General features: G+C 37.9%; 1 long non-coding RNA gene across 2 annotated transcripts in view; it reads left to right on the forward strand.

Moving 5' to 3' along the window:
- LOC135269656 (uncharacterized) overlaps positions 1 to 25762 on the forward strand; it is a 227175-nt gene that overhangs the window by 66630 nt on the left and 134783 nt on the right. Inside the window, exon 3 of one of the 2 annotated variants that reach the window (XR_010337893.1) lies at positions 22502 to 22629. This is a non-coding gene — a long non-coding RNA (uncharacterized LOC135269656). Of the gene's footprint in view, positions 1 to 22501; positions 24067 to 25762 lie in introns of those variants that run through there. The other variant, XR_010337892.1, reaches the window with a different exon arrangement.

Here is a 25762-nt window from a genome sequence, read left to right on the forward strand (position 1 = left end):
AGCACAGAACTTATTTCTATAGCTACCCATCCTGAACACATGAAGAAGATTCATGACCACATTGTTAAGTTGTTTATGCTCCTAGAAAAAAATATATGAGGCTTAGCCATATTAACTCGTGGGACATGACAATTATGGAGTTTAGAAGTTGGGATATGTAGCCTTGTAGGTTTAGGTACATCCACATGATGGAAGTTACTTGGATTTTAATTATTCAACAAGCATCTGCTGAGTTTCTATGGCCAGGCAGACAAGGAAGAAAGATATGATCCTTGCCCTCTATATGCTCCTAACGTGAGGTGTGAAACGAAGAGGTAATAGAAAAGAGGCTGGAGGGGAGAAACAAGAAATAACTGATTCCTTTTGGGAATGGGTGGAAGAGCCAGCACTATGGGAATGATTTCCCTCTCTCTCTTTGTGTTCCCATCATCAGAGTTAATTGTTCCCTTGCCATTTCTCCACTCACTGCCCACTGTCCTTGTAGTTCCCTGATTACGCTCAACCTTGCCAACCTTGTTGTAGTTCTAAAACTATTTATTATAATTGTTCCTTGGAAGAACTTGAGGTACTGTCCTAAGAACCTTCATGTTTTCCAAAGAAAGTACTGTAAAAATTGCACATAAACAAGAATTATTGTTTTAGACAAGCTTATCCAAGACAAATATACATGCTACCAATTTCTGGCACAGCCCTATCACTAAGCATTCATCTCATTTCCATTTGAGGCTCAAGCATATTTCTTACCTTATGCTATTTTCTTTTCTCCTCATTTTCTGACATTTTCGGTTCTTGCCAAATATGTTTTGATTAAAGGTTGCATAGGTTTCTACCTGGTCTGTGATGGTGCCTTTTATTTAGCTGTGATTCTTGTTGAGTACTGATGCTTTACAGTGGGAGGTTAGTAACGATATACTTCCTCATCTTTTTCTGAAAGGTTTTGCTATTAACGCAACTGCTACTCAGACCTGAATAACCGGGTAAAGCATGTGGGTCAGGGTCTATTTGTCCTCAGTGAAACGTGTTTTTTTTCTTTTTCTTTTTTAACGATGACAGTTGGGGATATGAGAGAAAGGCTGTGGCCTTGGAGTTCAGAGCTAAGTAATGGCTGCAGTTTCATTTTCTCTCCCTTAGTTCATTGGGAAGTAAGCATAATAGCCCACTTTTATGTGTGTTCTGGACACTCTTCAAAGCTGTTTACATGGATTAACACATTTAATCTTCACAGTAATACAAGAAGCAGATACTGTGTTCCCATTTCACAGATGTGAAGATTGAGGCTTATTGAGTTTAAATTAAATGCCAAGCATTGTCACAACTATTAACTGTCAGTAATAGTTCAGTCTGTCTTCAAGGCTTGAGCTCCTAATCACTGTGTTAAGTTTGCATCTTCCTTCATTTTAATGGAGTTCACTTTTATTACTATTATTTTAAAATAAATTTTATGTTTTTCCCCACTCTTTCCATTCAAGTCATAGTAGACTTATTTAGTGTATTTAGTGTACCTTTCAAATGTACATCCTATTAAAAGGATACCAGATTACTTCACAAGAAAGAACACTCACCACTAACTTAATTTTAGACAGAACATTAAGCTATATAGCCTCCAGAACTCCTTCCACTGTGACAGTCTGTGATTTCAGAGGGATCTTACTCTTTAGAGAAGCATTCTAACCAAAGAGCGCCAAAAGAATGAGATAACTGTTAGCCTGAAGGGTATAGGTTGTCTTAGGTAGGGTCTCAGAGGGGCTCACTGTATTCACAAAGCAAGAGCTACACTCTGATCCTATAGGAACTAATACATTAACTCCCACCCTATGGACAATATCAGAAGATCTGTGTCCAGGTCCCTGCTCTTCCCGTTATTAGCTGCATAACCTCAGACAAGAAATCTTACCTCTCAGAGCCTAATTTCCTTGTGCATAAAGTGAAAATAAAGGGACGTATCTCAGAATTGATAAAGTGTTAGTGAAAAACCTGGAGTACAATGTTTGCTGCATCCCCTGGGTCTTGTGTTTCCCATCTTTAGATTCAGGCTGTTCAGTTGGCTGTTTTTCTCAACCATGGCTTAATTTTTCAAGATGATGTTCATTTCTTAAAATTTCACTAATTTGAAAAATCATGACCATGCAGCTGAGATATAGTATATATTTTCAAGAAGACAAATCTTTCTCAGTCAATGGACAGCTCATAGAATTTCAGAATGTTGAGTAATCTAAGAGATGACACAATCCAGTCCCATTATTTTTCAGCACAAAGAGGGTAAATGGATTTCCCAAGATTACACAGCAAATTGGTGGTAAAGTCAAGGCAAAACTTTCTTTCTCCTAATCCTAAGCCCAGTGTTTTTGTTGCAGAGTTCTAATAAACTCAAGATGAGGGTTAAAGTTAGAGAAAAGGCTATTTAAACTACATTATAAAAGAGACATTTTATGTGCACTTTATTTTTGTTTTCACCTAAATAATTGCTTATAAATTAAATATTATTGGCAGTGAAGAATTAGACCAAAAAACAAAACAAAAACAACAAAAAAACTGGTTATACCAGTCAGCAAAGCTGGATTTAAGACATTTATCAGCTATATAACCTTGAAATGGAAACTCTGTAAGTTTCCATTTCCTTATCAGCAAAATGGGGATAATGATTATAGCTTTCTAGTTGTTAGGAGGATTAAAGGAGTTATTATACATAAAACACTTAGTGGAGTGTCTAGTGCATGGTTGTCATATCATAAGTGTTAACTTATAATCGTAAAATAAACTCAATGTAAACAATTTCAGCCATTACCACAATTATGCTGATAAAGGGTAAATTCATCCTAGTAGAACCAAAAATGCTTGGTTTTTAGTGAAAGTTAATAAATTTTAGGACCAGACATACTGTGCTAGGCAAGATGTCCATTGACTACAACCTGCCCATACTACCGACTGATTTAGGGAGCTCTCCTCAAGCACTCAGAGGGTACTCAGTAGTGAACCAGTCCTTGAAGTTATAGTGCATGGGATTTTATTGAATATGACCAGAGAAGAGGTGCAGTTTTCCACTAGATCTTTATACTATAAAATATAAGTAGATACACTATGAGGTTAGTCTACGTGCTGTGAAAGCTTAAAAGAAAAGGTTAATGTCAAGTAATAGTAATATTCTAAATGACTGGATATATCTAAAACTAGAGACAATTCCTGCCTGTCAGTTCTCCTACTTAAAGGGCTATTGGCCGGGTGCAATGGTTCGTGCCTGTAATCTCAGCATTTCAGGAGGTTGAGATGAGCGGATCACTTGAGCCCGCAAGTTCTAGACCAGCCTGGGCAACATGATAAAACCCCATCTCTACAAAAAAATACAAAAACTAGCTGGATGTGGTGGCATGAGCCTGTAGTTCTAGCTACCCGGGAGGCTGAGGTGGGAAAATCACCTGAGCCTGGGAAGGTACAGTCTGCAATGGGCCCTAACAGTGACATTGCACTCCCACCTGGAGACAGAGTGAGACCCTATCTCAAAAATAAATAAATAAAATAAAATAAAAGGCTCTTATGATATCAAGACTAGAGATATGCAAGAGTGTCCACTGTCATTTTTAAGAAAGCCCATGTCTAAATGAGCCAAATGATATAATTGGGAGAAAAATTATCTTGTTTTTTTTCTATATTTTACTTGAATAATTTAATATAGTGGTGCAGTTTTTTCTTATTAGACTTTCTTGGATCAGAACACTGAAAGGAACATTTAAAATAATCCATTTCTCTTGAATACTATTATATCTGGCATCTCAGAAATGTAAGTTTTGCTATTTCAACGTGAAATTTTTCTTAAAAGGTTATAAATTTTATAGTTCCTCATATACCAAAAAATCCAGTTATCTTCTGAGCTAGACCTCAGGCAAATAACAGCCTCCTAACATCTGTTTGCAAATGCTTTCTTTTTGTTTACTTATATTAACTGTGTTGGTGAGAATTGGGATTATTATTACAAAACAATGGTTTGATTCTTTTAGTCTAGTGATAATAGAATCTAGAAGGAAGGGAGGATACACTGAAGGGAAAGTGGGGTCACTGTAAATTTTGTAAATTAATTCAATATGGAATTTTGGAATCAGTTCCCAGAATCTACGTTGATTAGACACTAACAATCCATTGTTGAAATATAATAATGGATATGTAGAACTTGGCATATATTTGACCATTTGTTCTTCCTATTTCTGACAATATTTTAAAAGAGTTCTTAAATATCATATGCTAATAATATAATTTTTCAGCTCTGAGCAAAAAACAAATACAAGCTTAGGAAAATTCTAAAAAGAAAGAAAGGAAGGAGGAGGAGGAGGAGGAGGATTGGGAGGGGAGGTGAAAAGAGAAAGAGAGAAATGCACTAAGTGACACTTGGCCAATGTCCAGAGCAGCTACTTCTCACTTTAGCTTTTATCATATAATGTCAAACTGAGAACAAAGAGCATTTGACTGCTACATCTCAGAAATAAGAAGGGATTTGAATCATTAACTCTGAAAAAGGCATGCCATCCTGGGAGATGTCCCAGGCCCTTTAAGAAGGGCCCATATATCTGCTCATCTGTCAGCACACATTTCCCATGTCTGTCTTTCTGTTCAGAACAATGCTGTCCCTACTCGCCTGTTGTGCCTTAACTGTTTTCATTGCTGTGGAAATATTTCAGAATTTGGAATATTTCCATTTGCAATCATGTCATCTTTAAGAAATTTGAACACTAAGAGTACATGTTATCTTCAGTTATGATGAGTTGATTCATTACCGGATGCTAGTTAGCCAAAGATAGAAGCAATTTTTATGCAATTAATCATGTTTCCTGCAAACTCTATAGTAGTTTTCAAAAAAGATACATTATATAAAACATTTTATCCTTTACTGTTAGCTTAATGTTTGAAGAGTGTCTCATGCTTCTTGGAGGAAGCATTGGCATACATTAAAAACAATGTTGATCTACTAGATTTTTACAAAAGCAGTAGATGTTGCATGTGCAACGTGAAGGAAAATCACTTGATGTTAGTAGAGAGATCTATTTAAGATTTGAGTATTTTTTGAATTAGAAAATAATCTCTAGTTTTGCATTTTCTCTTACATAATAAGTTTGGAGTTAGGGATAAGAGACTGTGTTCTGCATGCTGGAATCTGTGAGTGCTATGGTTTGAGTGTGCCCCCTATATTTCATGTCCTGGAAACTTAAAATAGTGTTGAAAGGTGGGACCTTTAAGAGGTGATTAGGTCATCAGGAGTCTGCCTTAATGAATAAATTGATGCTGTTGTCATGGGAGTGGGTTCCTTATAAAAGGATGACTTTGGCCCCTTCCTCTTTTGCTCACATGCTCTTATGTACTACCACCATGGGATGACACAGGAAGAAGGCCCTCACAAGATATGGCCCCTAAATCTTGGACTTCTAGTCTCCAGAACCATGAACCAAATACATTATTTATAAATCACCCACTCTGTGGTCTTCTGCTATAGAAACAGCAAAATGGACTAAGACAATGGTCCAGAACACAGCCAGGCTCTGAGCCTGACCAATGAGACTCATTTTCCGGTTGACCTTAAGTCATTCTTATACAAGCTAATTTGGCATGACTTATTTAGCTTCTGTGAAGTGGGAAAATGAATTACATTCATCGAGGCACTATTTATGGGGTGTTTACCATGAGTCAAAAATGATGTTAGGCATTGAGGATATAAAGATAAATAAGATAAATTCACACCTCTCAGGAGCACAGATCATAAGTGAAAATAAACAGGCCTCTAATGCATGGGCCCAATTCAGACTTTCTTCTACTGGCTGAACGATGCTGGATGACCTTCTGAATCTGCTTCCTTATCTAAAAATGGGATGGCAATGATGATACTTCTCTGAGAAGGTTGCTACTAAGGTCAAATAAGAATAGAATAATGCTTTGTAAGTGATAGAACATTAAACATATCAGAGTTATTTTACGAAGAAAATATGACATAGTAGAATGGTCATGGGTTTGACTGAACTCAGTTCAAATCTTAGCTCTATCACTTAATAGTTATATGAAATTGAGTTGTGAAGATTAAATAAAACAATTCATCCATACACCCATCCATCCATACACTCATTCAACTAAGTCATTAAGTACCTACTGTATATAAGGTATTTTTTTTAAGAAATGATCTCGGAGAATACTTTCTGCAAAGGGCCACATAGTAAATATTTTAGGCTTTATGGTCTATATGCTTTCTGTTACAAATACTCAACTCTGCTGTATAGTGTGAAAACAACTATAGAAAATTTGTATTAAATAAGTTTGCTATTTCCTGATATAACTTTGTTTACAAAAACAGGTAGTAGGCCAGATTTGGCCTGTGAGCTACGGTTTGTCCACCATGTCTGTTATAAATACTAAACATGGACCTTAATTTCATGGTGGTTTTATTTTAGTGAACGGGATAGCAAAACACAGGTAAACAAAAAAGTAAGATAATTGTAGATACCCTTTCTCTAACAAACTATAAAAATGGCTGTTCTACCTTCTGGTACATGACATAGGGTAGGAGCTTGGTGAATGCTTACTTAGTTGAGATATGAAGAGATACTTGTTACTTATTCTGTAGTCTCTGCAACTATGTTTTCTTCAATATGTTTTCTTCTATTTAGTGGTGATTGAATACATAGTTGGTTATCAATAAAAGACTTTGGGTGAATTTGTAAATTCTCATTTGGAAGTTGTGTGCCTCAACAAGATTCCAAGGCCAAACATACTGCTAAATGCTCATATTTTGGGGGCCATTATTATTTTCTGAACTATTGAAGGAAGCAGTTGATGTTGGTAGATTTGAAAGTGAACTCTGAGACTGCATCAGTTCTGGGGCTCTGTGAACAAGATAAGGCTAGCAGTGCTGAGCCTTTGAGAAGTACCCATGATGTTGCCTGCAAAGGTTAAAAAAGTCTTAGGAGAAAGGCAAAGAGGATTGTCCATTTTTCCAAACTTCTACTGAGGTCACTATATAGGGAAGAACTATCAAGTGGATTAAAATTATTTTTTAAACTGTGTGTTTGTAGCAGGGTATGCTTTTGAGCCTTCTATTGGTTTGAAAAGCTACAGGAATGAGGTAACCATGGAATCTCAAATTTTATAACTGCCACATTTTCCAACTGTACTGGATCTCACATGACTGCAAAATTCAGTCCTTCCCTTTTGCTCCTCCTCCTCCCACTCAGAGGTACATGGGGCATGGGGATACATAGAAACAGCCTCAGTTCTCTCCCACCTCACTGAAATCATAGAAAGTGGATAGAGACTGCTTTGATGGATCACTAAAATTATACAGTTGTTTCATAAAAAATACTTAGATATCATTCATTCCAAAACTATTCATTTATAGATTAACAGTCTCCTAGGGAAGTTGATGATTACACTGGCTTTGGGGTTTGAAAATTGGAAGTTATTAAATGTTTAAAATGGAATTAACTTCAATATGAAAATAAATGACTAGATTGCTTTTAATTTTTATAAACAACAAAAGTTTAGGATTCAAACACAATCATATATAAACCTACATACATGTATATATATTGCCTACTATGCCTGGGCACATTTAACCCTCCCAATCTCCCTTTGTTGTGTGTGCTATTAATATTCCCATTTTGCAGATGATGTAACTGAAGAAGAAAGATTATGAAACTTCCATGAGAACAGAAAATACTAAATATGTGGAGCTGGGTTTGAACCCAGGTATTCTGCTTCTAGAGGAAGACTCACTTTACATATTTTTTAACATGTATCCACTAATGATTTATTCTTCATTTATTTTATTTTATATATTTTTTATTTTTCCATAAGTTTTTGGGGTACAGGTGATATCTGGCTACATGAATAGGTTCTTTAGTGGTGATTTGTGAAATTTTGATGTACCCATTACCCAAACAGTATACACTGCACCACGTATCTGTAGTCTTTTATCCCTTGTCCCTCTCCCACTCTTCCCGCCAAGTCCCAAAAATCCATTGTGTCAGTCTCATGCCTTTAGGTCCTCATAGCTTAGCTCTCACATATCAGTAAGAACATATGATGTTTGGTTTTGCATTCCTGAGTTACTTCACTTAGAATAATAGTCTCCAATCTCATACAGGTCACTGCAAATGCTGTTAATTCATTCCTTTTTATGGCTGCATTGTATAATTTGAAAAGCTATTTTTCTCCTTCGGGTCTCATGAAAACATAATGAAACAATGACTGGACCTTAGCAGGATTGACATCTAAATACAGAATTGCTGAAATATAAATGCAAAATCTGAATGGGTTAGTTTATTTTGGGTAATGACAATGTACAGCTGTAAAATGGACAGCAAGATTTTTCTAGGAGACCCCTATAATTCATAAACAGCTAGAAGAGCCCAGCTAATACCTGACTTATAATTCGTGGAAATAAGTTTTGAAGGCTATGATTTGGCCACCTGCATCTAAATTTGTGTGATAATTAGTCACATCATGGATGCAATTTGGAGGTATTTGAAGAATTCACTTGTGAATTCTTGGCTGAGAGTTTCTCCAGAAGAGTTCTTGGCTGAGAGTTTCTCCAGAAGAGTGCCAGAGAAAATTGTGTTTTCCTTTACTTGGCTGATATCAGTACTTTTGAGATTAAAGAAAATTGTGAAAAATCTAAGGATGGGAAGGTAAGTAAACAATGTCTGAACACAGGATGGTCCAAATTTACATGATTACTATGGTTTTTTTTTCTAGAAAGAAGTAGAGTTACAGAATTGAATGGAGTGAGAAAAATCTAAAGTCCTACCATAACCTTTGAGGGCCTCTTGATCTCACTGTGACTAGATTTTGACCTCTTTTCAACCTGTCTCCTCGGTCCTCTTCCCCACTCTCCAACTGCACAAACCCCTTGTTCTTATTCTCCTGCCTGAGCTTTGGCCATTATTCCCTCTGATCTGTGGTCTCTGCCCCCACAGGTCCACATGATTCATCCCCAACACTTCCTTCAGCTCTCTGTTCAACTGTCACCCAATTAAGAGCAGCCTTCCCTGACCATCCTCCATTGGACTGACACCACACTCCACATCCCTCATGGTGCTTTTTTGTGCTTCATAGCCCTGTTACCATCTGACATTTATCTGTGCTTATTTGTTTGTTGTCTATTTCTGTCACTAGAGAGCAAGCTTAATGAGAACAGTGGCATTCTTTTTGTTCTTCACTGATGTTGAATCTCCATACTAGAAAAGTGCCCAGGGACCAAATAAATATTTGTGGAATGAATGAGTCAATGATGAAAGGAGAGCAATGGAAATGCATAGTATTTCCTTTTAGGCTTGTTGAGGCTCTGTTGAGAACTAGAAGAGTAACCAATGGGCGGCCACAGCTGTCTTCACCAATCTTGTGAAGTCACACTCTTTGCTGACCATACTGTGCCAAAGAGCTTGGCATCATTCTTCTGAGTGGAGACCTTTGGGTTGTTTGTCTTAGTTCTAATTGCTCAAGGGAAATGAGCCTTTAAAAGACCTGGTGCCATCATATTTATCAGGCTGCTTTGGAATCCACACTCATTCACTCATTGATTTACCAAACATTTAGGGAGCACTTACTGTGCTTCAAATGCTTAAGGGACAGAGATGAATATCTTGGGGTCCCTGCTTCCAAGGAATTGTCTAAGTTCTATTGAAGGAAGCAAGTGAAGAGAAAGTCACAATTCTAAATGATTAGCACTCTGTAGAAACAGGAAGTTGTGGATCCTGCAGGAGGTGTACCCAACCCAGCCTACAGGGGGTAGTGTGAGAGAATAGGCTTCCCAATAGGATGACAAAGTTTTGAAGGAAACTGAAGATTACTTAGGTGGAGGTGGTGGAAATCTTTCCAGAGAGAGGAAGCAGCGTGTAAAACATTCAAGAGCTGAGAGATCTTGGCACAACTAAAACTGAAGTAGATGACTATTCTTAGACAATAAAGTACTCCAGGTAGAAGAAGGAAGAGACAAAGCTGGAGAAATAGTGCTTAATGTTGCAAGGAAAAATTAAACTTATAAAAAAAAAAATTCTAGAATTGTACATATCTAGGCCTCTAGGTGAGTTTTCCAAGGAACTTTCAAGGGAACTGATATGGTTTGGCTGTGGTCTCCACCCAAATCTCATCTTGAATTGTAGCTCCCATAATCCCCACGTATCATAGGAGGGACCCAGTGGGAGGTAATTGAATAATGGGGGTGGGTTTTTCCTATGCTGTTCTCATGATAGTGAATAAATCTCACCAGATCTAATGGTTTTATAAAGGGCAGCTCCCCTGCACACACACTCTCTTGCTTGTTACCATGTGAAGAAGGATGTGTTTTCTCCTTCTGCCATGATTGTAAGTTTCCTGAGGCCTACCCTGCTGTGCTGAACTGTGAGTCAATTAAACCTCTTTTCATTATAAATTACCCAGTCTTGGGTATGTCTGTATTAGCAGCATAAGAATAGACTAATACAGTAAATTGGTACCAGGTAGTGGGGTGCTGCTGTAGAGATACTAAAAAATGTGGAAGTGACATTGGAACTGGGTAACAGGCAGAGGTTGGAACAGTTTGGGGGCTCAGAAGAAGATAGAAAAATGTGGAAATGTTGGAACTTCCTAGAGATTTGGAGAGCTCAGAAGACAGGAAGATGTGGGAAAGTTTGGAACTTCCTAGAGACTTGCTGAATGACTTTGAACAAAATGTTGATAATGATATGAATAATGAAGTCCAGGCTCAGTTGGTCTCAGATGGAGGAACTCATTGGAAACTGGAGCAAAGGTGACTTTTGTTATGCTTTAGCAAAGAGACTGGAGGCATTTTACCTTGCTATAGAGATCTGTGGAACTTTGAACTTGAGAGAGATGATTTAGGGTATCTGTCAAAAGAAATTTCTAAGTGGCAAAGCATTCAAGGGGAGGCAGAACATAAAAGTTTGGAAAATTTGCAGGCTGACAATGCAATAGTAAAGAAAAACCCATTTTGGGGGGAAAAATTCAAGGTGGCTGCAGAAATTTACCTAAGTAATGAGGAGACAAATGTTAATCACCAAGACAATGGGGAAAATATCTCCAGGACATGTCAGAGATCTTCAGGCAGCTCCTCCCATCACAGGCCCAGAGGCCTAGGAGGAAAAAATGGTTCCCTGGGCCAGGGCCAGGGAACATGTGGTACTTGGTTTTCTTTTCCTGTGTTAGTTTGCTAAGAATGGTGGCCTGCAGCTGGAACCATGTCACTGCAAAGGACACGATCTCATTTCTTTTTATGGTTGCATAGTATTCCATGGTGTATATGCATCACATTTTCTTTATCCAGTCTATCACTGATGAGCATTTAGGTTGATTTCATGTTTTTGCTATTGTGAGTAGTGCTTCAGTGAGCATACATATGCATGTATCTTTATAATAGAATGATTTATATTTCTTTGGGTATATATCCAGTAATGGAATTGTTGGGTCAAATTCTAATTCTGTTTTTAGGTCTTTGAATTGCTGCATTGTCTTCCACAATGGTTGAATTAATTTACACTTTCACCAACAGTATAAAAGTGTTCCTTTTTCTCCACAACCTTGCCATATCTGTTGTTTTTTGACTTTTTAAAAATAGCCGTTCTGACTGGGGTGAGATGGTGTCTCATTGTGGTTTCAATTTTCATTTCTCTAATCATCAGTGATGTTGAGCTTTTTAAAAATGTGTTTATTGGCCACATGTATGTCTTCTTTTGAGAAGTGTATGTTCATGTCCTTTACCCACTTTTTAATTTTTTTTTTTTTTGTAAATTTGTTTAAGTTCCTTATAGATGCTGGATATTAGACCTTTGTCAGATGTATAGTTAGTGGAAATTTTCTCCCCTTCTGTAGGTTGTCTGTTCACTTGGTTCATAGTTTCTTTTGCTGTGCAGAAGCTCTTTAATTTAATTAGATCCCATTTGTCAATGTTTGCTTTTGTTGCAATTGCTTTGGGCATCTTTGTTAAGAAATCTTTGCCTGTGCCTATGTCCTGAATGGTATTGCCTAGGTTTTTGTCTAGGCTTTTTGTAGTTTTTGGTTTTACACTTAAGTCTTTAATCCATCTTCATTTGATTTTTGCATATGGTGTAAGGAAGGAGTCCAGTTTCAATTTTCTGATTATGGCTAGCCAGTTCTCCCAGCACCATTTGTTAAATAGAGAATCTTTTCCCCATTGCTTGTTTTGGTCAGGTTTGTTAAAAATGAGATGATTTTAGGTGTATAGTCTTATTTCTGGGTTCTCTATTCTTTTCCATTTGTCTATGTGTCTGTTCTTGTATCTGTACCATGCTGTTTTAGTTACGGTTGCCCTGTAGTATAGAGTTTGAAGTTGGGTAGCAGGATGCCTCCACCTTTGTTCTTTTTGCTTCAGATTGACTTGGGTATTCAAGCTCTTTTGTGTTTCCATATGAATTTTAAAATATTTTTTTTCTAATTCTCTGTGAAGAATGTCAATGGTAGTTTATTGGGGATAGCACTGAATATATACATTGCTTTGGGCAGTATGGCCATTTTAATAATTGATTCTTCCTATCTATGAGCATAGAATGTTTTTCCATTTGTTTGTGTCATCTCTGATTTCTTTGAGCAGTGGTTTGCAGTTCTTTGTGAAGAGGTGCTTCTCTTCCCTTGTTAGCTGTATTCCTAAGTATTTTATTCTCTCTGTGGTAATTGCGAATGAGAATTTATTTGTGATTTGGCTCTTGCCTTGGCTATTGTTGGTGTATAGAAATGCTAGTGATTTTTGCACATTGATATTGTATCCTGAGACTTGGCTGAAGTTGCTTATCAGTTTAAGAAGCTTTGGGGCTGAGATAATAGGGTTTTCTATATATAAAATCATGTCATATGTGAACCAAGATAGTTTGACTCTCTCTCTTCCTATTTGAATACCTTTATTTCTTTCTCTTGTCTGAATGTCCTGGGCAGAACTTCCAATACTATGTGGAATAGGAGTGGTGAGAAAAGGCAACGTTATCTTATGCTGGCTTTCAAGGGGAATGCTTCCAACTTTTGCCCATTCAGTATGATATTGGCTGTGGGTTTGTCATATATGGCTCTTATTATTTGGACGTATGTTTATAATATCTAGTTTATTGAGAATTTTTAACATAACAGGATGTTGAATTTTATCAAAGGCCTTCTCTGCATCTATTGAGATAATCATGTGGTTTTTGTCTTTAGTTCTGTTTATGTGATAAATTACATTTATTGATTTGTTTATGTTGAACCAGTCTTGCATCCGAGGGATGAAGCCTATTCCATTGTGGTCATAACCTTTTTTGATATGCTGCTGGATTTGGTTTGCCAGTATTTTACTGAGGATTTTTGCATCAATGTTCATCAAGGATATTGGCCTGAAGTTTTCTTTTTGTTGTTGTTGCTGTATCTCTGCCCAGTTTTGTTATCAGCATGATGTTGGCCTCATAGAATGAGTTAGGGAAGAGTCCCTCCTTTTTATTTTTTTGGAATGGTTTCAGTAAAAATAGTACCAGCTTTTCTCTTTACCTCTGGTAGAATTCAGCTGTGAATCTGTATGGTCCTTGGCTTTTTTTTTTTTTTTTTTTTTTTTTTTTTCAGTTGGTAGGCTCTTTATTACTGCCTCAATGTCAGAATTTGTTATTAGTCTATTCAGGGATTTAATTTCTTCCTGGTTCAATATTGGGAGGGTATATGTGTCCAGAAATTTTTCTATTTCTTCTATTTTTTTTTTTTTTAGCTATGTGCATAGAGGTATTTGTAGTATTCTCTGATGGTTGTTTGTATTTCTGTGGGATCAGTTGTAATATCCTCCTTATCATTTCTGATTGTGTTAATTTGAATATTTTCTCTTTTCTTTTTTATTTGTGTAGCTAGCAGTCTATCTAAATATTTTTTTTAAAAAACCAGTTCCTGTCTTCATTGACTTTTGAATGGATTTTTTTTGTGTGTCTCTATCTCCTTCAGTTCAGCTCTGATCTTGTCTCATGGTAGTTTTGTGGTTTGCTCTTGGTTGTCTAGTTCTTTTAGTTGTGGTGTTAGGTTGTTAACTTGATATCTTTCTAGCTTTTTGATATGGGCATTTAGTGCTATACATTTCCTTCTTGACATTATTTTAACTGCATCCCGGAGATTCTGGTACATTATATCTTTGTTCTCATCACTTTTAATGAACCTCTTGATTACTGCCTGTATTTCATTATTTACCCAAAAGTCTTTCAGGAGCAGATTATTCAATTTCCATGTAGTTGCACAGTTCAGAGTAATTTTCTTAATCTTGAGTTCTAATTTGATTCTAATGTGGTTTGAGAGACTGTTTGTTATGAATTCGGTTCTTTTGCATTTGCTGAGGAGTGTGTTACTTCTGATTATGTGATCAATTTTAGAGTAAGTGCCATGTGGTGATCAGAAGAATGTATATTCTGAGTTTTTTGGTTGGCGGGAAGTGGTGGAGAGTTCTGTAGATAATCTATCAGGCCCACTTGATCTAGAGCTGAGTTCCTGTCCTGAAGATCTTTGTTAATTTTTTGTCTTGATAATCTGTCTCATATTGTCAGTGGGATGTTAAAATCTCCCACTATTAATGTGTGGTTGTCTAAGTCTCTTTGAAAGTCTCCAACAATTTACTTTATGAATCTGGGTGCTGCTGTATTGGGTACATATATATTTAGGATAGTTAGCTCTTTTTTTTTTTTTGAATTGAACCTTTACCAGTACAAAATGCCTTTTTTTGTCTTTTTTCTCTTTTTTGATCTAAGGTTGCAACCCATGATTTTTTCTGTTTTCCATTTGCTTGGTAAATTTTTCTTTATTTCTTTATTTTGAGCCTATGTGTGTCTTTGCATATGAGATGGGTTTCTTAAGACAGCATATCAATGGGTCTTAGTTCTTTTTCCAGCTTGACATTATGTGTCTTTTAATTGGGGGCATTTAGCTTATTTACATTTAAGGTTAGTATTGTTATATATGGATTTGATTCTGTCATTATGATGCTAACCAGTTATTTTGCAGACTTGTCTATGTCATTCCTTCATAGTGTCTCTGCTCTGTGTACTTCAGTGTGTTTTTGTAGTTGCTGGTAATGGCTATTTCTTTACACCTTTAGTGCTTCCTTCAGGAGCTCTTGTAAAGCAGGTTTGATGGCAAAAAATTCCCTCAGCATTTGCTTGTCTGAAAAGGATCTTATTTCTCCTTTGCTTAAGAAGCTTAGTTTTTCTGGATATGAAATTCTGTGTTGGAAATTTTTTTCTTTTAAGAATATTGAATATTGACATCGAGTCTCTTCTGGCTTGTAGAATTTCTGCTGAGAGGTCTGCTGGTAGTCTGATGGGCTTCCCTTTGTAGGTGACCTGGCCTTTCTCTCTGGCTGCCCTTAACATTTTTTATTTCAACCTTGTAGAATCTGATGATTATGTATTTTGGGGATGATCATAGAGTCTTTTACTGGGTTCTGCATTTCCTGAATTTGAATGTTGGCCTGTCTAAGTTGGAAAAGTTTTCCTGGATGATAGCCTGAAGTATGTTTTCCACACTGATGCCATTCTCCCTGTCTCTTTCAGGTACCCCAATCAGTTGTAGATTCAGTCTCTACATAATCCCATCTTTCTTGGAGGTTTTGTTCATTCCTTTTTATTTTTTCTGTATTCTTTTCTGACTGTCTTATTTCAAAAAGATAGTCTTCAAGCTCTGAGATTCTTTCCACCATTTGGTCTATTCTGCTATTAATACTTGTGATTGCATTGTAAAGATCTCGTAGTATGTTTTTCAGCTCTATCAGATCAGTTATGTTCCTTTCTATACTGGCTAATTTGGCTGTCAGCTCCTGCATTGTTTTATCATGATTTTTAGCTTCCTTGCATTGGGTTACAACATGCTTGTTTAGCTCAGTGAGTGTGATGGTTAATATTGAGTGTCAACTTGATTTGATTGCAGGATGCAAGGTATTGTTCCTGGGTGTGTCTGTGAGGGTGTTGCCAGACAAGATTAACATTTGAGTCAGTGGACTGGGAAAGGCAGACCCACCCTCTATCTGGTAGGCACCATCTAATCAGCTGCCAGCACGGCCAGGATAAAAAGCAGGCAGAAGAACATGGAAAGACTAGAACCCTGACTAATACAGTGAAGTTCATTTTTACCCACATTCTGAAGCCTGCTTCTGTCATTTCAGCCATCTCAGCCTGACCCCAGTTCTGTACTCTTGCTGTAGAGGTGTTGAAATCATTTGGAGGAAAGGGGCACTCTGGCTTTTTGAATTTTCAATGCTTTTGTGCTGATCCTTTCTCATTTTTGTGAGCTTATCTATCTTCAATCTTTGAGGTCATTGACCTTATGTTGTTTTTTGGTGTGTTTTTGTTGTTTCTCTTTTAACAGTCTGACCACTCTTCTGTAGGGCAGCTGTAGTTTGCTGCAGGTCCACTCCAGACCCTAGTCACCTTGGTTTTTCCTATACTTGTAGGTATCAGCAGTGAAGGCTGCAAAATAACAAGGATGGCAGCCTGCCTCTTCCTCTGGAATCTCCATCCCAGGGGATTACTGACCTACTACCAGCTTGAATGCACCTCTATAAAGTGGCTGTAAACCTCAGATTCAAGATCTCACCCAGTCGGGAGGAATAGGATCAGAGACCTGCTTAAAGAAGCAGTCTGGCTACTTTTTGGTAGAGCAGCTGTGCTGTGTTGGAGATACCAATTCAGCCTTCAATTTGTTTGGGCTCACCAAGGCCCACAGGCTGGACCAGCTGAGATGCCCAAACAATCAGCCAAGGTCGTAGACTGCCCTGACCCCCAAGCACTCTGTTTCAGGGAGAAATTAGAACTCTGTCAGCTGTAGAACATTGCGGTGGGGCGGGGGCGGGGGCGGGGGAAGAGGCCCTGGGTGGGAGGACCCGCCCCATGAGGAGGAGTGAATCAGGGTCCCACTTAAAGAAGGAGCCTGGTCACACCTAAACAAAACAGCCATGTCATGCTGGGGAACCACCTCTGCCCCTGTCAGCTTAGACTCTGCAAAGCCTGCAGGCTGGAATAGCTGAATCATCCAAACAACCAAGGTGGCAGCCTGCCCTGCCCCTGGGCACTCCATCCTAGGGAGAGATCAGAACTCTGTTCATAGAATACATGTGTGTAGGATGACTGGAGGCCCCAGCTGGGAGGTCCCGCCCAGTGAGGAGGATCAGATGAGTTCAGCTTAAAGAAGCAGTCTGGCCACGTTCTGGCAAAGCAGCTGTGCTGTGTTGGAGGGACCCTTCTTCGTGTGAACTATTTGGACTCTCTAAAGCCTGCAGGCTGGAATGGCTAAGTCCACCAAACAGCGGAGATGGCAGCCCACCCCTCCTACCAGGGGCTCCATCCTGTTTCAGGCAGTCTCCACCATGTTGCTGGTGACTGGCTGGAATTCCAAGCCATTGGGGCTTATCTTGTGAGGTGCTATCGAAGTAGGACCTGCAGACTGATGCTGCTCAGCCATCTGAATTCAGCCACCTTCCTAGGGGTATGTATCTCACACCTTGCCTGCGTTGCAGACATCTTTGTTGGGAATCCTGAGATGGGAGTGTGTACAGCTCCTGGATCTTTGTGTGTGCCTGAGCAGCTGCTCTGCCGAGACTCCACACCCCAGCCCTGTGTGTCAGACCCAGGCTCTGGTGGTATGGGCTCACAAGGGGATCTCCTGATCTTTTAATTGCAAAGATCTGTGGGAGAAATGTGGTTTCCCAGGGGTCAAACATTCACTCACCACTTCCCTTGGCTGGGAGTGAGGGTTCCCTTGGCTCCTTGTTGCTCCTGGGTAGGCCATCGCCCCACGCTGCTTTTCTTCATTTTCTATGATTCAAGTTGTTTCTCTCATCAGTCCCAATGTGAGTACGTAGATATTTTAGTTGAAGGTGCTGGATTCATTCTTCCCATTCGTTTGTCTCCATGAGCGCTACAGACTGCAGCTGTTTCTAATTGGCTATTTGGCATCACTTTGTGGGCCAAGATAGCCAGGTAAAAACAGCTGAAGCTCTAGTTTTGAAGTTTCAGTGCTGTGTAGTATTCCATGGTATGATCATTGCACAATTTTATTTTTTTCTTTTCATGTTGATGAAAAAGACATGGAAAGAAAATTTAGAAAATTTTAAATTTTCCCTTTATGAATAAGTGGTTAATACATGGAACAACAACTGACATAGTTGGAGACTTTAAGCCCTTCTCTCAGATATTGATAGAATATATTGAAATAGATAGTTAATAGATAGAACAAGTTAAAAGATAACTTCTGGGGATATAAGGAATACTGATGGAGAAGACTTAATGATACATTCTTAATGGCTACATGTGGCCTGGCATAAGGATCAGAATGCTGAGGACCCCCAGTCACAGAATGTGTCTACCTATCCATTAACCTTTACCTATGGGTATTCACGGAGAGCAGAGACATAGCAGGCTGAAGGCTAGAGGAATGTCACAAGAGTGAAAGAAGATCACTCTGAGGCACTCATTCCCCATGTGCGCAGAAGCAGCTTATAGAAGTCTGGGGTTCAAGTAGGAGAGCAGTGAGATTCATCCAGAGCACACAGAGCTTTGGCTAAGTGCAAAGTAGAAGCTTACAGAAAACTGGATGGGGCAGGAGTCCTGAGAGTTCTGCAGTTCATCAGACCTTTGTAGAAAGTGCTTCAGATGTCCACTGAAGGCTAGGGGAAGGGAATGAGTGGAGAAGGGATATACTGAAGCCCCAAACACCAGATCAGGAGCCCAGAATGCGAAGAGAACTCAGTGACTTAGAGGGTTGGCTACTAGGCTATAAAATAGGAAGAGATCACCCTGGTTTAGAAATCTGCAGGCTAGGCTATAACGCTTAAAGCATCTTTCGGTCTGACCGTGCTCAGATTCTAAGCCATATTGAGCTAAAAGCCCTAATCCTGTGGTCAAATCACTTGAAGCCAGTCAAAACCATCTAACCAGATCTGCAATAGAACCCAGGCAGATCAACTACAGTTCAGATTGGTTTAGCCTCATCCCTGCCTCCTGTTACACAAGCAAACACACTGTGGAGGGACATACTGTGTATGTGAGACTAAAAGCAGGAATAACAGTTGGTTTCTCATCAGAAACAATGCAGGCCAGAACACAATGGAGTATCTCTAGAATGCTGACAGGAAAAAAAAGCTTATTCAGAATCATATAATATTATATTATAGAATATGAAATATAAGCAAATTATCCTTCAAAATGAAGCAACATAATGGCCTTTTCAGATAGACAAATGCTAACTGGTTTCCTGCACACCTGCAGTATAAGAAACTGAAGAGGTGTTCACGCCAGAATGAAATACTTCATAAAAACCTGAATCTCCTAGAAGGAATACAGGGGCAAACCTTTTCAAAAAAACTATTAAAAACTGATCTTTGTGTGAGACAAAAAAGAATAAGCCATTCATTTAAATGAACTTTAAATATAAAGACACAGATTGAAAGAATCAGAATGGAAAAGATATAACATGCAAATGATGAACATAAGAAGGCTGGTGAAACTATACTCTTAATTAAAAAATGTACCTCAAGAATAGGAGAGTTACTAGAGATAAAAAGAGAAACAACAATTGCTAGAACTAATTATGGTTGGAGATTTTTAAGACCTTCTCTCAGAGATTGATAGAGTAAGTTGAAATAAAAATCTGTAAGGATATAAATGATTTGAACAATATCATCAACCAATGTGACCAAAACTGACAATTATAAAACACCACATCCAGCATTTAAAATCTGTATTCTGTTCTAAAGTTTATATAAAACATTCATCATATGCAGGGTCATAAAACAAATCACAATGCATTTCAAGGACCTGAAATCACACAGAATATGTTTCCGGCCACAAGAGTAATAGATTAGAATCAATAACTATGAGATATCAGAAAAGTCCCAAAAAATTAAAAAAGAAGAAAAAAAAAAAAAAGAAAAGGCAGGAAAGAAGGCAAGAGGGAAAGAAGAGAGAGAAAAAGAAGGAAAAAAAGACATATTCCAATGGTACTGTGAAGCTACAGAGTAATCAAGAGAATGGATGGTATCAGCATAAGTACCAAAACTATGTCAAATAAAACAGAAATATGCCTACACATCCAAAATGAACTGATTTTTTTTTAAACAAAGATTTCAAGTTAATTCAAAGGAGGAAATGAGCGTATTTTTATAAATGGTCCTAGAAAAACTAACTAGTCATGTAAAAACTCCCGAATTTCAATCTTTGCCTCATACTGTAGGATAACAAAAAATAACTCAAGATAAATTACAATTTTATAGGAAAATTTAAAACTGTTCAACCTTCTAATTAAGACACAGGAGATAACTGGGCAAACTTAGGATTTCATGGGTAAAAATTTTTTTAGATTGCAAAAAGCATGTAATATCAAAGAAAAAATAAATTGTACTTCAAAATAAAAATTTTCTGTTCATCAGAAGATACAAAAAAGAAAATAAATCAGCAAGCTACTAAACTGGGAGAAAGTATTTGCAATAAATATATTTGACACAGAACTTGTATCCAAATTATAGAAAAAACTTCTGCAAATAATTAAAGGACAAATAACCCGATAAAAAAAAAGGAACAGACATTTAGAAAAAGAAGACCCACATATGGCCAATGAGTATATATATATACATGCCAATGAAAATGAAAACCACAAGGAGTAATTTTCACCTACTAGAATAACTAGCCTCAAAACAACAACATATCAAATATTGATAAGAATGTGGCACCCTTGGAACTCTCATTCATTGCTGATGGGAAGATGAAGTGATTCTACCACTTAAGCAGGCAATTTCTCATAATCCTAAATACACATTTACTGTATGAGGCAGCATTCTGTTTTTCTTTCTTTTTTTTTTTTTTTGATATTTAACAAATATAAATAAAAATATATGTCCACAAAAGACTTGCACAAAAATCTTTAAGCAGCCTTAATCATGAAAGCTTCAAACTGGAAGCATTCCAAATGCCCATTGATAGGTGAATGGATCAACAAATTGTGGTATGTTAATATAGTGGAATAATACCCACCCCATAAAAGGGAGCAAACTACTGTTACATACAACAGCCATGTACAAATCATAAAGAATACTATGTCGTATGAAATAAGTGAGATGCAAAATGATACACAACTGTAGGATACATTTACATGAAGTTCCCAAACAAGCAAAATGAATCTATGGTGATAAAAATTATGCCTCTGGGCTGGGCACAGTGGCTCATGCCTGTAATCCCAGCATTTTGGGAGGCCGAAGAGGGTGGATCACATGAGGCCAGGAGTTCAAGACTAGCCTGGCCAACGTGGCGAAACTCCGTCTCTATTAAAAATACAAAAAAGTTAGCTGGGTATGGTGGCAGCACCTGTAATCAAAGCTACTCAGGAGGCTGAGGCAGGAGAATCGCTTGAACCCAAGAGGCGGAGGTTGCTGTGAGCCGAGATTGTGCCATTGCACTCCAGCCTGGGTAACGAGTGAAACACCATCTCAAAAAAAAAAAAAAAAGTATGCCTCTGAGAAACAGAAGGAGTTGACTAGAAAAAGAATAAGGAAGGTTTCTGGGCTGATAGAAATATTTTATATCTTGTCTTGTTTTGGATTTTAAAGAAATATTTTATATCTTGTCTTGCTTTGGATTTTAATTACATGGATATATATTATACAAGTGTCAAAACTCATCAAACTGAACACTTAAATTCTGAATGTTTTGTATTTTTGTTATATGTAAATTTTACCTCAATAAAAGTTTAATAAATTGAAACAAAACAGTGGAATGGAGCCACTCAGGACTGTGAGGAAGCTGTTGCAATAATTCAGGCAAAAGGTAAAGATTTCCTGGACTAAGGCAGTGGACATCAAGAAGGAGAAAAAGGAAGCAGGGATTTACTCTCAAGTGGCTCTCTCTAAAGTCTGGTACTCCTCAGACTACAGTCAATCTGTGTCGTATGAGGACCTGTGATGGAAGAGCAGAAGCTTAAAACTAATCTCAGAATCTGCTAGATTTGTTCTGGCCCTTTTTTGTTTACAGGAGATTTAGATGATTGTGTGAAGTGAGGTGTTGCTGAATCCTTTCTCAGGTCCATCCATAGACTGCATAGACTCAACAATCTATATGCTTGTCTTCCCTTAAGTGCATGGCTATAAAGAGTCTTAAGGTCTGAGCCTCACCTTCTTCATATGTAAAATGGAGATAATAATAGTGTATTTGTAATAATATTGTTATGATAATTAAGTGAGCTAACACACTAAAGCACTCAGTATAACAATTTATTATTCAGGGCAGTTGTTCACTGTGATATTCTTGCTATCTTTTTTGTGTTTTCCTATTTTGACCTTTTATTCAGTACATATGCTCTGAGGGCTGGGGTTTCTCCTAATATGTACAGGTCATTAAAAGTTATTGTGTACTGAGCCAGCATACTTGGTACTTAAAGTTTGCTTGTTGAAAGCACAGATAAAGGAAATACTCAATTGAGTTTTGGTGAAAGACAGCCACAGACTGGGGTCTAAGCATCTCTCTCTGCTCTATTTCTTTTCTCTTCCCAGCCATCATACGTGGAAAGTCAAGATTAGCCTCCTGGATGGATTTGTGCGTAGAGCCTCTCCTCCAAACCAGAGAAGCCACTGTGTACCTGCTTGCCCTTTTAGCATACCATGTGCCCAGGAGTAGACAGGTAATTGTGGGACCAGAGACAGATTAACCCATCACCTAAGGTGAGGCAGCTGAGCTGGGAAAACCAGAAGTCTATTTAATTTCCTGGTTACTTTTATAGTGATTGAAACAAAAAACTATTTATTTATTATGTAAGAAACTATTTATTTATTATGTAAGAGATAGGGTCTCATTCTGTCACCCAGGCTGGAGTTCAGTGGCACAGTCATAGCTGCCTACAGCTTTGAACTCCTGGGGCTCAAGTAATCCTCTTGCCTCAGCCCCCCCGATAGCTAGGACTACAAATGGGTGCTACTATGGCTGGCTAATTTCAAAAAAACATTAAAAAAAACAAAAAACAAAAAAGATGTGCTTGGGAATGTGAAGAGTGTGCGTGGGTTGAAAATGAATCTTCCTTCCAGTGAACAGCAATTTGATACAACTGAAACTTACGACATTTTCTAGCTAGTATGGTTGATAGCTGTCTGGTCCATCCAGATGATGGGTAACAGACTACTTGAAGTGAGAATCCCAAATGAGGTATAGACAGTGAGCAAATTTTTGCCTAGTGGTGCTGAATGTCTTGGAGTGTAATGCTGTTGAGGCATCGTGGGCTTAGTAACCAGCTGAGGTCCTCAGTGTACCTTAGGTGGTGCAGTCCCAGGATCCAGGGGTTCAACACAAAAGAAAAAGCACTTTGAATGGGATGGGGCAGGTGCTGGTAATGAAGGAGAGTGCCGCTCTTCATTGTATCTTGAGTTCTATGACAAGACTATCACCAACCATATTAGATTGATATGAATATTAAATGAGAGAATATAATATGCTCAGCTGGAAGGAAAGATAAGGGCTTTTCTGTATTATGTATCTGTTCTTTTGCAAAGTCTGATCACCATAATACAGGGAAATCCTTACCTTCTTTTCTACTTGAACATCTCATATGTTAGTCAATCCTCATATCAATTTCATACAGTGATATTATTTCTAGAACACAGAAAGAGAAATTGAGGCATGGAGTGTTTAGATAAGTTGCTCAAAGTCATACAAGTACTCTGTGAAAGAGCTGAGATTTATGTAAGTTCTGTCTAATGCCAAAAGTGATACCTTCCACTCTGTGATACCTTCCATTTCTCTGCCCTTTCCTGTCCTTCAATTTGGCTCTTGGCTCCTTTGCTCTTGCTATAACCTGCTCCTCATGCCTAAAAGGCTCTTTCCCTTCCTCTTCTCTCAACACGTTCTCAACAAGAAAACATGCCAGCTTTCCTGTTGACAACTCATCGTAAGAGGGATAATCTCTTTTAGCGCCATTGTACTGCCTGCTTGCCACACACCAGTGAGTCCCCGTAATCTTTGGGGAGGACATTTAATTTTTGAACATTCACTGCCCTTTAATTTTGACTTGTGGTTTCATTTTTAGTATTCTTTTCCAGTGGACTGACTCATGACCTGTGCAACATCAGCATCCAATCACTCTAAAGTGCGCAAGTGCCCCCATGTTTTTCTCTGGTCTATATCTAGACCTGATGTTGGTATAATTCCCAGAGGGTCTTTTACAACCTCTTTTAGGAGGTTTTCATTGACAGCCTCAGGCTAGGTTAATGCTATTTCTTTATGTTCCCCTAACACTGCATAGTTTACTCTATCAAAGGATTTTTTGATTCTCTAGTGAATTTTTCAATTTACTCATCTAATTTTCCAATTATATTAGAAATATCTTGAAAGCAGGAGCTATAACCAACTCAGTTTGTTATCTATAGTGCTTAGCATATGAACAGACTAATAATAGGAATGCAGTAAATGCTTAAAAATAATGTGACATGAATGTACTAATTTATTTAACAAGATGTAGAGAGTACCTATGATGTGCAAAGCCCTATGCTAGACTTTAAGAATGCTGAAACCAAAAACATAGTCACTGCTCTTAAGTGGCTCACAGATAGTAGAGAAGCTGATATTTAAACAGATATTTGGGGCAATGTCCCATGGGTTAATGTAAGTGAATGTTTGCTATTGTGGGAACTCAGAGTAAAATGCCTAGGAAATGAAGAAAGATTTTTTCTCTTTAGTTTATAGAAGACATTCTATTCCATAGTCCTGAAGAGCCTCTTTTGCACTTAGATGGATATTAACAATTACCTAGTGTTTGATATTATTAGTTCTCACACCAGTCTTCTTGAGTACAAATCTTAGTATGTGATCTTGGGCAAAATTTACTCTCTCTGTGCCACAGATTCCTCATTTGTAAAACAGGAGTAATACACTGCCAGGACCATCAGGTCCACCAAGCAGGGCAGGGTCTGGGGGTTATGCTGCTAGCCTTTCTTTCTCTGGGTTTTCAGTTGGAATGTGACTGGGCCATGCTGGTTTTGTGTTTGAACACTGTACTTATTACAAGAAGAAACTTTTTTTTTTCAAGCTGTACATTTATAAAAACAGATCATATACTGTGTATACAAAAATCTCAAGATGGTAGAGACATGTATGAATGTACTAAGTAGTACTAAGTATTCCACCATGCTTATTCGTAAAGTAGTTTTTATTACAAAACTCACACTAGGTACTTACAAATGTACCCTGTTTCTTTCCAACTGTGAAAACAGTGTCACTGCTTTCTGGTTCAGTCCCTACAGATCCTTCTCAACCCTTTTCCTATAGGTAATTTTCTTCTGCATCCTTCCCCCTACCTCCTACATAAATAAAGGAATCAGCGAACCCAAAATAAATATGGATAATACATGTATATGCCTCCTACATAGGACTGTAAGGATGAAATGTGGATATCTTGATATCTTAGAAAGACATCTTGCATTCAATAAATGCTAGCTTTATCAGTCTTTTTATTATGATTATTACTGTTGTCCTCAGCAAACCAGCCAACTCTATAATTCTGAAATAGGCCTTTTCAATGACATGAAAACATAGAGTAGCAGTTCCAGCCCTATATTTATGTTCATGCTTGTGCCATAGACATTTGTGATGGGGGCACACACAGTGAGAAAGAGACACAGATTCTGTTTGGATTCCTTGAGAGAGCAAGCATTTTTAAGAGCTGGAAACTTAGAGTATAAACAACAAAGATATCCTTGAATTTCTTGCTCAAAGTTCTAAAGAGACTTGAGAGCTGGAAAGAGGAGGAAATATTTATTCTTTGCAAC

The sequence above is a fragment of the Aotus nancymaae genome, unplaced genomic scaffold, assembly GCF_030222135.1.
Source record: "Aotus nancymaae isolate 86718 unplaced genomic scaffold, 86718_ANA_hifiasm-v0.15.2.pri h1tg000057l, whole genome shotgun sequence".
NCBI classification, from domain to species: domain Eukaryota; kingdom Metazoa; phylum Chordata; class Mammalia; order Primates; family Aotidae; genus Aotus; species Aotus nancymaae.